The following is a 10,780-nucleotide window of genomic DNA, read 5'->3' as shown; positions in this document are numbered from 1 at the left end:
CCTGTGCTGACTTACCCCCCCCCCCCCATACAGTTCTTCACTGGGAAGATCAATGTATCAGTGTAAGGTTTTATGTACACTACAGCTCCTAAACATAAGTTTAGGAGATTTTGCCATTTTTTTGCCAAAGCTACTAAACTCAACTCTATAAAAGCTTATGTGTCAATGTAAATAAAGGCTTTTAGGATTGTTTAGGAGCTGCTGCAATTAGGGGAGGTTCATCCACCTCTCCTGAACACGGTGGCGCAATTTTGCAACATTTTGCGCTTTCCCATGGCCGCCGGTCATAATAGGCTATGTGAACATGAAGCCTACTACCGTTCCTCCTACTAACACTCCCCCCTGCAGGCTCCACCCCTAACTTCCCAAGCCCCTCAGCAGCTGAAAACATATACAGTATACATGGCAGAGAGCCTGGATCTGTTAACCACTTGACCTCTGGAAGATTTACCCCCCTTCCTGACCAGACCATGTTTGTGATACGGTACTGTGTTACTTTAACTGACAATTGTGCAGTCATGCAATGCTGTACCCAAATTAAATTTATGTCCTTTTTTTCACACAAATAGAGTCACCTCTGGGTGGTGTTTGATCATCGCTGTAGGGTTTTTATTTTGCTCTTTCAACAGAAAAAGACCAACAATTTAGAAAAAAAAAAAACTATATTTTTTACTTTCTGCTATAAAACATATCCAATAAAAAAAATCGAATTTCTTCATCAATTTAGGGCAATGTGTATTCTGCTACATATGTTTTCTAAATTTTTTTTCTAATAAGTGTATTTTGGTTGGTTTGTGCAAAAGTTATAGCGTCTACGAACTATGGGATATTTTTTAATTTTTTTTTATTTTTACTAGTAATGGCAGCGATCGGTGACTTAGCGGGACTGTGATATTGCGGTAGACAGTCAGACTCTAACTGACACTTTTTGGTAAAAAAAATAAAAAATATGCACTGTCACTGTACTAAAGACATTGGCTGGGAAGGGGTTAACATCAGGGGCAATCAAAGCGTTAACTGTGTTCCTGGCCAGTGTTTTTTTACAGTGTGGTAGGTGCTTTTACTAAGGGAAGGCATAGCCATATCTATGCTTTGCAGGAACACAGGATCCATGCCTTCCCTACTGACAGAACAGCGATCTGCGTTGTTTACCTAGGCAGACCACTGTTATGCCACTGTGCTGGATGATCTGCGGATACCGGCGGACATTGAGTCTGCGCTATTCGCAGATCAGCTCCTGCATGTTCACACCTAACCCGGAAGTGTTGGATCACGTTCTAGGTACGTGATTCGGTGCAGCAGGGCCACATTGCCACCGTATATTTAAATTGTACAGTCGGCAAGTGGTTAGGATGGATTATATTTGTACTTTAGGTAGGACATTGTTTTAGGTGTAGCGCTGGCTCCTGACGAGCAGGAGCTATGTTTTTTTCAAAGTTAAATTTTCCTGAAAGCACAGTTTGGTTTTGGGGCTAATTCTCAAAATTTAGGGTTTCAGTACCAGTCCAGCTGGGGTGCACTGGGTTCTCCTTGACCACAGGTGTCGCTATCACTGCTGGCAAAAGTAAGAACGCAGTCTAGCTGGGTGTATTGAATGCCACTGTTCTTTGCGGTGCATTCCGGGAGGTGGTATTTAAGGTACTGACATCACGGGGTTCGGGGGAGGATTATATTCTGTCTGTTTGGTTCTTGTCCTCCTGACCAGCCCCATGGCCCTCCTGGCCTGGGGTGTGGAACCATGCATTTTGAGTCTCCGGGCTAGCTAGCCCGAGGCAACGCAACTGCAGGGACAGGCCTGAATGGACTTCGGGGGCCAATTGATCCAAAGGTGGTCCGGTGCTGTCTCGTCCAAGGGAGAGGCTCAGCAACTGGAGAAACCCCAGGGGAGGACTCTTCAGGAGAAGGCCGTGCGCAAGGCTGGCTTCTCTGAAGGAGCCTGGAGGCTTAGTTGAAGGACACTACATAGATCTACACTCATGCAGTATCGCCGGATCGGCTGAGAGATACTGGTACCGTATGATAGCTCTTTAAATTTGTCTATGTCCCTCAGTAACGCTGAAGTCTGTGGCAGAGACTTTCTCAAATATTCTACACTCAAGTCTGTAGCAGAGACTTTACTTAACACCCTACCGGCTGCTAGGCCTAGTGAGAGGAGGTCTATCCGGGGGTTGTAAAATCCAGTTGTGAAACGGTTGCTATCCTCTGGATTTTTCCTATAAGAGACTTTCCATTTTTGCAATTCAAAGTACCGGAACTTAATCCTAACCCTCTACCCTTATCTAAAAACTCTGTTTCTGGTTCAAATAAATAACCCAAAAGAAGATTTAGTGTCAGTGTCCACATTTCTTTGGGCTATCTTCCACGGGAACCCCTAGACGGAGAAGAGGTCAAGAAGGTAACGGTAAGCCCAATAAAACCAGCAGCTCCTTCAGGGGTCAGTGCTACATAGGTAAAACTGCATTTTGTATATATAGCATATATCTATGTTTAAGTGACCCCATGGCATTTCCCTAAATTCTTATATTCGCCTATCTATGCTCTTGCCAGATTGACATTGTGTTGGCTTTCCATAGGTCATAAGAATGGAGAAAAGAATAATTGAGGAACCAGCTGGGTAGTGCTATCTGTCCCCAGTGCCACCTGTTGTCAGTGCCATTTGTCCCCAGTGCCATCTGTCATCAGTGCCACGTATAAGTGCCATCTGTCATCAGTGCCACGTGTCATCAGTGCCACATAGTGCCATCTGTCATCAGTGCCACATATTAGTGCCATCTGTCATCAGTGCCATGTGTCAGTGCCATTTGTCATCAGTGCCACCTGTCAGTGTCACGTGCCATCTGTTGTCAGTGTCCCGTGTCATCAATGCCACTTATCAGTGCCATCTGTCATCAGTGTCACGCGCCATCTGTGCCACGTATTAGTGCCATCTGTCATCGGTGCCACATATTAGTGCCATGTATTAGTGCCATCTGTCATCAGTGCCACGTATTAGTGCCATCTGTCATCAGTGCCACGTATTAGTGCCACGTGTCATCAGTTCCACGTATAATTGCCATCTGTCATCAGTGCCACGTACAAGTGCCATCTGTCATCATTGCCACATATTAGTGCCATCTGTCATCAGTGCCACGTGACATCAGTGCCACGTATAAGTGTCATCAGTGCCACGTATCAGTGCCATCTGTCATCAGTGTCACATGTCATTATCCTGGTGCTCCAGGGCCTTCAAAAGTGTAATAAGTAGTCAACAAGTTAGATGTGCAATTTATGTTCCTAGAACACATGATGGCACTCCCTGCATGTTGGGCCTCTCTATGTGGCCAGGCTGTGAAAAAGTCCCACACATGTGGTATTGTAATACTCAGGAGGAGTAGCAGAATCTTTTTGGGGGTGTTATTTGTGGTATACACATGCCATGTGAGAGAAATAACCTATTACAATGGCAATTTTGTGGAAAAAAATAAAAAAAATAAAAAATCTTATTTTTGCAAAGAATTGTGGGAAAAAAATGACAACATCAAAAAGCTCACTATGCCTCTTACTAAATACCTTGGAATGTCTACTTTCCAAAAAGGGATCATTTGGGTGGTATTTGTACTTTCCTGACTTGAAATGAGATAGGCCACCAGTACATCAGATGTGATGAATTTTGTATGATTCGCACCACAGCTTGTAGACTCTCTAACTTTCACAAAGACCAAATAATATCCACTAATTTGGGTTATTTTTACCAAAGATATGTAGCAGTATAAATTGTGGCCAAAATTTATGAAGAAAAATTAATAATTTTGTCACAGAAACAAAGAAATATGTGTTTTTTTTTTTCCAAATTTTCGGTCTTTTTTCATTTATAGCGCAAAAAATAAAAACCCCAGAGGTGATCAAATACCACCAAAAGAAAGCTCTATTTGTGGGAAAAAAAGGACAAAAAATTCATTTGGGTACAGTGTTGCATGACTGAGTAATTGTCATTCAAAGTGTGAGATCAACGAAAGCTGAAAATTGGTCTGAGCAGGAAGGGTGTTTAAGTGCCCAGTAAGCAAGTGGTTAAATATCTCACTCCCTCCCCATAAAAAAGATACTCTAAAATATGCATGAAAGCCAGTCCTCTCTAAATACTAAAACATGACAACACTCTAAATTAGCAGAAAAAAATGTAAGTGCATCCTGATAAATCTCACTATAAATTTAATGTAAAAATGATTGATATATAGGGTAACTATGTTCAATACTTCCTAATTATCCAATCCATCTATCGTGCCAAGGCGTAATAAAGAAAAATCTGATTTCACCCAGTTCCTGCTATAAATAAAAATACATCTATCATTCATGTAATCCATAAAGTGCATAACTGTTTACAAGGCAGCTGACAGTAAAAGAAAGGTCCCAAGCAATGGATGATAAGAATACTATTCCTTCATAATTCATGCTGCATTGGTGCTCCCATTTTTACCAGTCAAAGACAGGCACGATAAATCATAATGATGGAATCCTTAATTGCAACTTCATACTTCAATTGCCTTAATAAATAAGGTAGAAACAATGCTGCAACTTAAATTGCTGTGTTTGGCCTCAATACATCCACTACTGAATTTCAAATTGCACGGTTATCTGCGTAAAGGTATGCAAACACAGATCCATGATTCTAAATGCAAGTGGATGTATAAATACCCACAATTAAACAATGCAGTGATAAATGTCTTGTTGTAGATACCATTAGTTAACCAGTCATTAGGGATGAGCTTCGTGTTCGAGTCGAACGTCGGCTGTTCGTCCGTTCGGCGAAGTCCGAACATTTTGGTCCGTTCGCACCAAATTCGTGTGGCGCTTACGGCCCACAATGCACTGCGATGGTGCAGTGCATTGCTGGCTCATGATTGGCCAAGCATGCACTGTGACCCCGTATGCTTGGCCAATCGCAGCGCCAGCAGCGAGGAGAGCCATGATTGGCCACAGGCAGGATGCCTGTGGCCAATCATAGCTCAGGCTGTGTAGTGCACGCCCCACACTATATAAGGCCGCCAGCACGGCGGCCTTGTGTAGTGTGTTGGCGTCTGAAGCAGTGGGTGTTCTGTGTACCTTCAACACAGTACACACCGATCGTTTTCGGCCGATTTTCGATCTTGCTGTTGTGTAGTGGTTGTTGTCTGCGTGCCCTGACCGCAGTATACACCGCTATATTCACCTCACCTATATAGCTAGTGATCTATCTTTTATAATAGAGCTTGCAGTCAGTAGTGTTAGGAGCTTGTGCGTGCTGTCTGCGTGCTCTGTACCCAGTACACACCGCTATATCCACCTACATAGCTCTTCTCTATTTGAGCCCACTTGCCATCTGCAGGAGTTATTGGAAGTTGTGTGTGCCTCCAGCACAGCACAGTATACATCTGTATATACCCCTTTATCTCTGGTGTTCTATAATAAAGGCATCTGCAGGAGTTAGTGGGTGTTCTGTGTACCTTCAACACAGTACACACCGATCGTTTTCGTACGATTTTCGATCTTGCTGTTGTGTAGTGGTTGTTGTCTGCGTGCCCTGACCGCAGTATACACCGCTATATTCACCTCACCTATATAGCTAGTGTATTGCTCCGTCAGAATTTAGCTGTCCGAATTTCCGCCAGCCAAAAATTGATAGTAGGCTCTCAATTTTCCCAATGTAATAACTTTCTATCGGTTATTCCGATCGTGTGTATGCAATTCCGACATGCCAAAAATCACGCATGCTCAGATTCAACTACGAGACAGAAGCTGTTGGCTACTGGCTATTGAACTTCCTTTTTCTAGTCACGTTGTACGTGTTGTACGTTGCAGGTTGCAGTGTCGTGGCACCAGCACCAGTGCCTAAAGCCCAATTTATCTGCCCCTGTTTAACAGGGGCGTTTAATTACAATTTTTAATGCAATGCTTTGCAGCAGGGCTAATTCCTGCAATAAAACTAGAGTATATGGGAGAGGTTGCAGTGTGGTGGCACCAGCACCAGTGCCTAAGGCCCAATTTTTCTGCCCCTGTTTAACAGGGACATGTAATTACAATTCTTGATATAATATTTCACAGGAGGGCCCGTTCCTGTGCCCACCCAGAGTAACTGTGAGGACTTATAGTGTTGTGGCACCAGCACCACAACCACCAAAGGTCAATTTTTCTACCACTGTTCAACAATGGCATGTAATTACAATTCTTGATATAATCGTTCACAGCAGGGCGCTCCAGCGCCCACCAAGAGTCACTTTGAGGGCTTACAATGTTGTGGCAAAACCAACACCTTGTTCCGCCATTTCTGCAGAGCATATAGGGCAGGCCCCTACTTTCAAACATCCAACTTAAAAACATCTCCTACTTGCAAACGGAAGAAGACAACAGCAAGTGAGATGAAAAAAGATTGACGACAAAACAAATTATACAGGGGTGATAACCCTTCCCTATGTTTTCCAAAAAGCTTAAAAATAGTTTTTTTGACTGGAGCTACACTTTAAAGCGGAGGTCCACCCTAAAGTGGACCTTCCACTCATCGGAACCCTCCCCCCCTCCGGCGCCACAATTGGCACCTTTCAGGGGGGAGGGGGGTGCAGATACCTGTACAGTACAGGTATCTGCACCCACTTCCGGGATAGCTCTCTGCGGAAAGGGGCGTAGATTACGCCCCTTTCCGCAAGTGCCCGCTGCCTGCTGGGAAACACACAGATCCCAGAGGCAGCGGGGACCGTCCTTATTGCGCAGCGCGACTCGCGCATGCGCAGTAGGGAACCGGGAAATGAAGCCGAAAGGCTCCATTTCCTGATTCCCATACCCAAGATGACGGCGGCAGCACCCGAGAGACGATCTAGAGATCGGCTTCGGGTGCCGACATCGTGGGCGCGCTGGACAGGTAAGTGTCACTATTTTAAAAGTCAGCAGCTGCAGTATTTGTAGCGGCTGGCTTTTAAAAAAAAAAAAAAAAAAACGCGGAGTCCCGGCGGACTCCCGCTTTAAAGATGTACCAGTTGAAAATTACAAACAGATTCAACTTAACACAACAAACCTACACAGTCCCTGTCTTGTTTGCACCGCCTGTATACTGCTGTTCTGAGTATATAGGGCCTGGGGGCCACACGTATTTCCTTTTTTTAATATGGCTACGGGGTTCCCCTTAATATGCGTACAAGACCCAAAGGGGCTGGTAATGGACAGGGAGGGCTACCCATGCCATTTTTCTCAATGATTTTCAACCATATTGCAGGAACCAGATATAACATTAAAACCGCAAGCAGCTTTAAATGACGTTATTTCCGTTAAATGTCATTTTGTGCAGGGACTGTTCTAAACACGGGAAACACATGGCACTTCACAGGCATACTACAAACACCCCCCAGGCACCATATTTAAAGGAATATTTCACTTTTTTTTTCCACTTTAATCGTCATTAAAATCAGTGCTCCCGCCAAACGGCCGTTTTTAAAAGTTTTTTTTGCATTGACCCATGTCCCCTGGGGCAGGAGCCAGGTCCCCAAACCCTTTTTAGGACAGTATCTTGCATATTAGCCGTTAAAATTAGCACTTTTAATTTCGAACGTTCGAGTCCCATAGACTTCAATGGGGTTCTAACGTTCGTACGAATTTGGGGTCCGTTCGAAAGTTCTGGTGCGAACCGAACCGGGGGGTGTTCGGCTCATCCCTACCAGTCATAAACTGGTTTCCTAGATGTCCTTGGAAACCTTGTGGTGGGCTGCAGCTATATGAGATGCAGTGGCTCTGGGAAGGGGAAGTCAACCTGGTATTGGTGGAAAGGTACAGCATCCATGATATGTAGAATGCATCAATGAAAATTGTAGAGAATACAACATGTGGTTGGGTTGGTGTGATTGTGTAGCACTACCCCCCTAAGGGGCGCTGGATTTTGGGTCGTCCCTCACGCAGCCAGGTCGCAGGAATTTTGCAACATTTGCACAGACTTCAAGAACCAGACAAGGTTATTTTGTTTTTCGGTTTATTATGGGATGTACTTGGATAGGGATGGGAAGCCTTAGGGTGCCCAGAGCTGGGAAACTTGAATGTTGATTTAGCTGACGGAATAACAAAAAGTCTCAACTGTTGAATGCAGTTGCTGCTCTGTAAGCTAATGCTGATACACCTAGGTGATTTTGGAACCAAGCTAGCCTCCCTGGTGGTATCCCCGCGCATGACTCGGGGTTGATTTTCTCTACCTCAGGGTAACATTGCAGAGCTGTCAGCGGAGATCTTACCTTCTCCTGGCACTTCAGCGATGTCCCCTGCTGTCCTCCCCTGTGATTGCCGGTGCGAATGCCGGCGAGATCACGGCATCTGACTTTCTGGTTCTGTTCCCTGCGAGCAGCAGTGGCTCTTGGGGAGCGGAACTGGGCGGAAATTTCAAAAAGTGAAACATAACACAAACACATAAAAAGAGGTGATACACTGTAATCTGAAAGGATTACACTGTATCATCTCTTTATCTGACTGATAAATGTACAGTGCCCCTTGCCTCCAATTTTTCCCAATAAAATATATCTAACATGGCATCAAAAAAGCGCCACTTCGCTACAAAATCATCTTTGGATCAGCTGAGTGTCAATGGCAGCGACACGGAGTTGCTCGCAGAACTGAGCGATAGTGAGTCATGGGGAGATCTGTCATCTGACACCGACACTGATCTGGCAAGTGGCAGCGGTGATGATCCTGCACCTAACCTCAGCGATGTGCACACTTGGTGCCCTATTGACTGTGATATGGACCAGGTAGCGCCGCCAAGATTCCCCTTCACTGGATCACCTGGGATGAAGGCAGACATTGAACGTGACAACCCTCTGGCATACCTGCAATTATTCCTCACTGAGGAGGTAATTGAAAAAAATTGTCACAGAGACAAATCGCTACCAAGAGCAGCAATCTGCTACGCTGCATGCCAGGTTTTCCCGAAGCAAAAAGTGGGAACCGGTGACCGAAGAGGACATTTAGCAGTTTCTGGGACTCATCATTCTTCAGGGGAGACCCCGACAACCAACGGTCAGGGTTGTCGGGAAGAGGCCCTTGTCCTCATCAACATGGGGACAAAGTACCCCCCCATGTTGAGGGCACGCGGCCTGGTACGGCTCATGAGGGAGGGGGGCGCACGCTCGTCCCCACCCTCTTTCCTGACCGGCCGGGCTGCGTGCTTGGATAAGGGTCTGATATGGACCTGGGGGGGGGCCCACAACATTTTTTTGGCGTAGGGCTTCCCCTTTAAGTCCATAGCAGGCGATGGGGCTAGCGAGATGTCAATCTCGCCGATGGAGGCGGCGACATTGACCTCCTGCGCTAGTCCCATCTACCCGGAGTCACGTTCAAAATGAACAGACTTTTCTCCGTGTATGGGCAAGTCCGTTCAGTTAAAAGTCCAGACTAGCGCACACACATGGCCGGATTGTCCGCCGGACTTTTGAGAAAAAAAGTCTGCCGGAGCCCACACACGGGCAGATTGTGTGTATGTGGCATAAGATGATGGCAATGTGATGGCTAGACAAGAAGGACGTGTGTCTCATGAGCACTGTGCACAATACCTCCAATGCCATGGTCCACACAAAAGGTGGCAAAGATGTGCTGAAGCCGCAAGTCGTGATAGAAAATAATTGCACTATGGGAGGTGTCGACAGAGCTGATCAGGCAATGACATTTTATCCGGCTATGTGCAAACAGCAAAAAAAATCACAAAAAGATTTTCCGACATCTTCTGGAACAATGCCTTTGGAATTCATATATTCTCTACAGAGCAAAGAGTGACAAGCCTCTTGTTCATTCTGACTTTATCTGGAAGGTGGCTGAGCAGATTTTTGTCAAACACCAGACGCCATCAGTAGCTGTGAACAGACCTGGACAACGTGCTGTTGACGTTGCCAACCCAGAACGCCTAACAGGTAGTCACATGGACTACATACCGCCAACCGCAAAAAAGGCAGCACCTACCAGGATGTGCGGGGTTTGCTGTTCAAAGAGAGATAGCAATGGAAAGAAAGTCTGAAAAGAAAGCAGGTTCCATTGTCCGGATTGTGATGTCGGACTGTGTGCTGTATCTTGTTTCAAAATTTATCACATTCAGGATGTTTATTAAATTTTCTTTGTTTGACAAATTTCATTATTTTGCATTACATTATTGAATAAAATTATATTATTTATTACATTATAATTCATGATTTTGTGTTTCAAACTTTATCACATCTGGGATGTCTACTAGAGTCTTGTTTGGTCAGGTTTAAGTAAGTAATTACTAAGAATTGCAGGCCTATAATACATAACACCAAATTTCCATGCAAACATTTACAGTTTTTGGTACAAAATTCCTGGCATAATCATACCGCCAGGGAGGCTAGAGGTATAGGATTGCTTTAACGGCTGTGAACTATCTCAAAGCTGTCTCCTGGTTATTGGCTAGCATAGTATTGCACCTTGCTGTCCCTTCATTATCCCTCTTTAGTTAATACTGAAGTCCAGATGGCTGCTGCACAGGCTTCCTTCTGAACATTCTCCTGACTCTCAGGGTAGCTCCAGCTAAGCCTAGCTGAAGCTGGAAAGGAGTGTGAGTATTCAGTTCTCTCTCTTCCATCTCTTCCACTAGATTCTTCCCTCTGCCCAGGGATCCCCTCCAGGTAACAGGAGCCTAGACTCTGCTCCCTCACTGCCAGGCCCCAGAATTTTTATGGGGTATCATCCAGCCCTTTGGGCCTTACCTACCCAGGGATTGGGAGAATCTCCATAAATATTCAGGCTTAGTCTCTGTTCCTCCACCGTCTAAGTTTTAGAGCCATCTAGC

This window comes from Lithobates pipiens, unplaced genomic scaffold (genome assembly GCF_037356315.1).
Source record: "Lithobates pipiens isolate NorthernLeopardFrog02 unplaced genomic scaffold, aLitPip1_a1.2 Scaffold_27, whole genome shotgun sequence".
Lineage (NCBI taxonomy): Eukaryota > Metazoa > Chordata > Amphibia > Anura > Ranidae > Lithobates > Lithobates pipiens.
The sequence above is the reverse complement of the archived record's forward strand: the minus strand, read 5'-3'. Positions refer to the sequence as shown.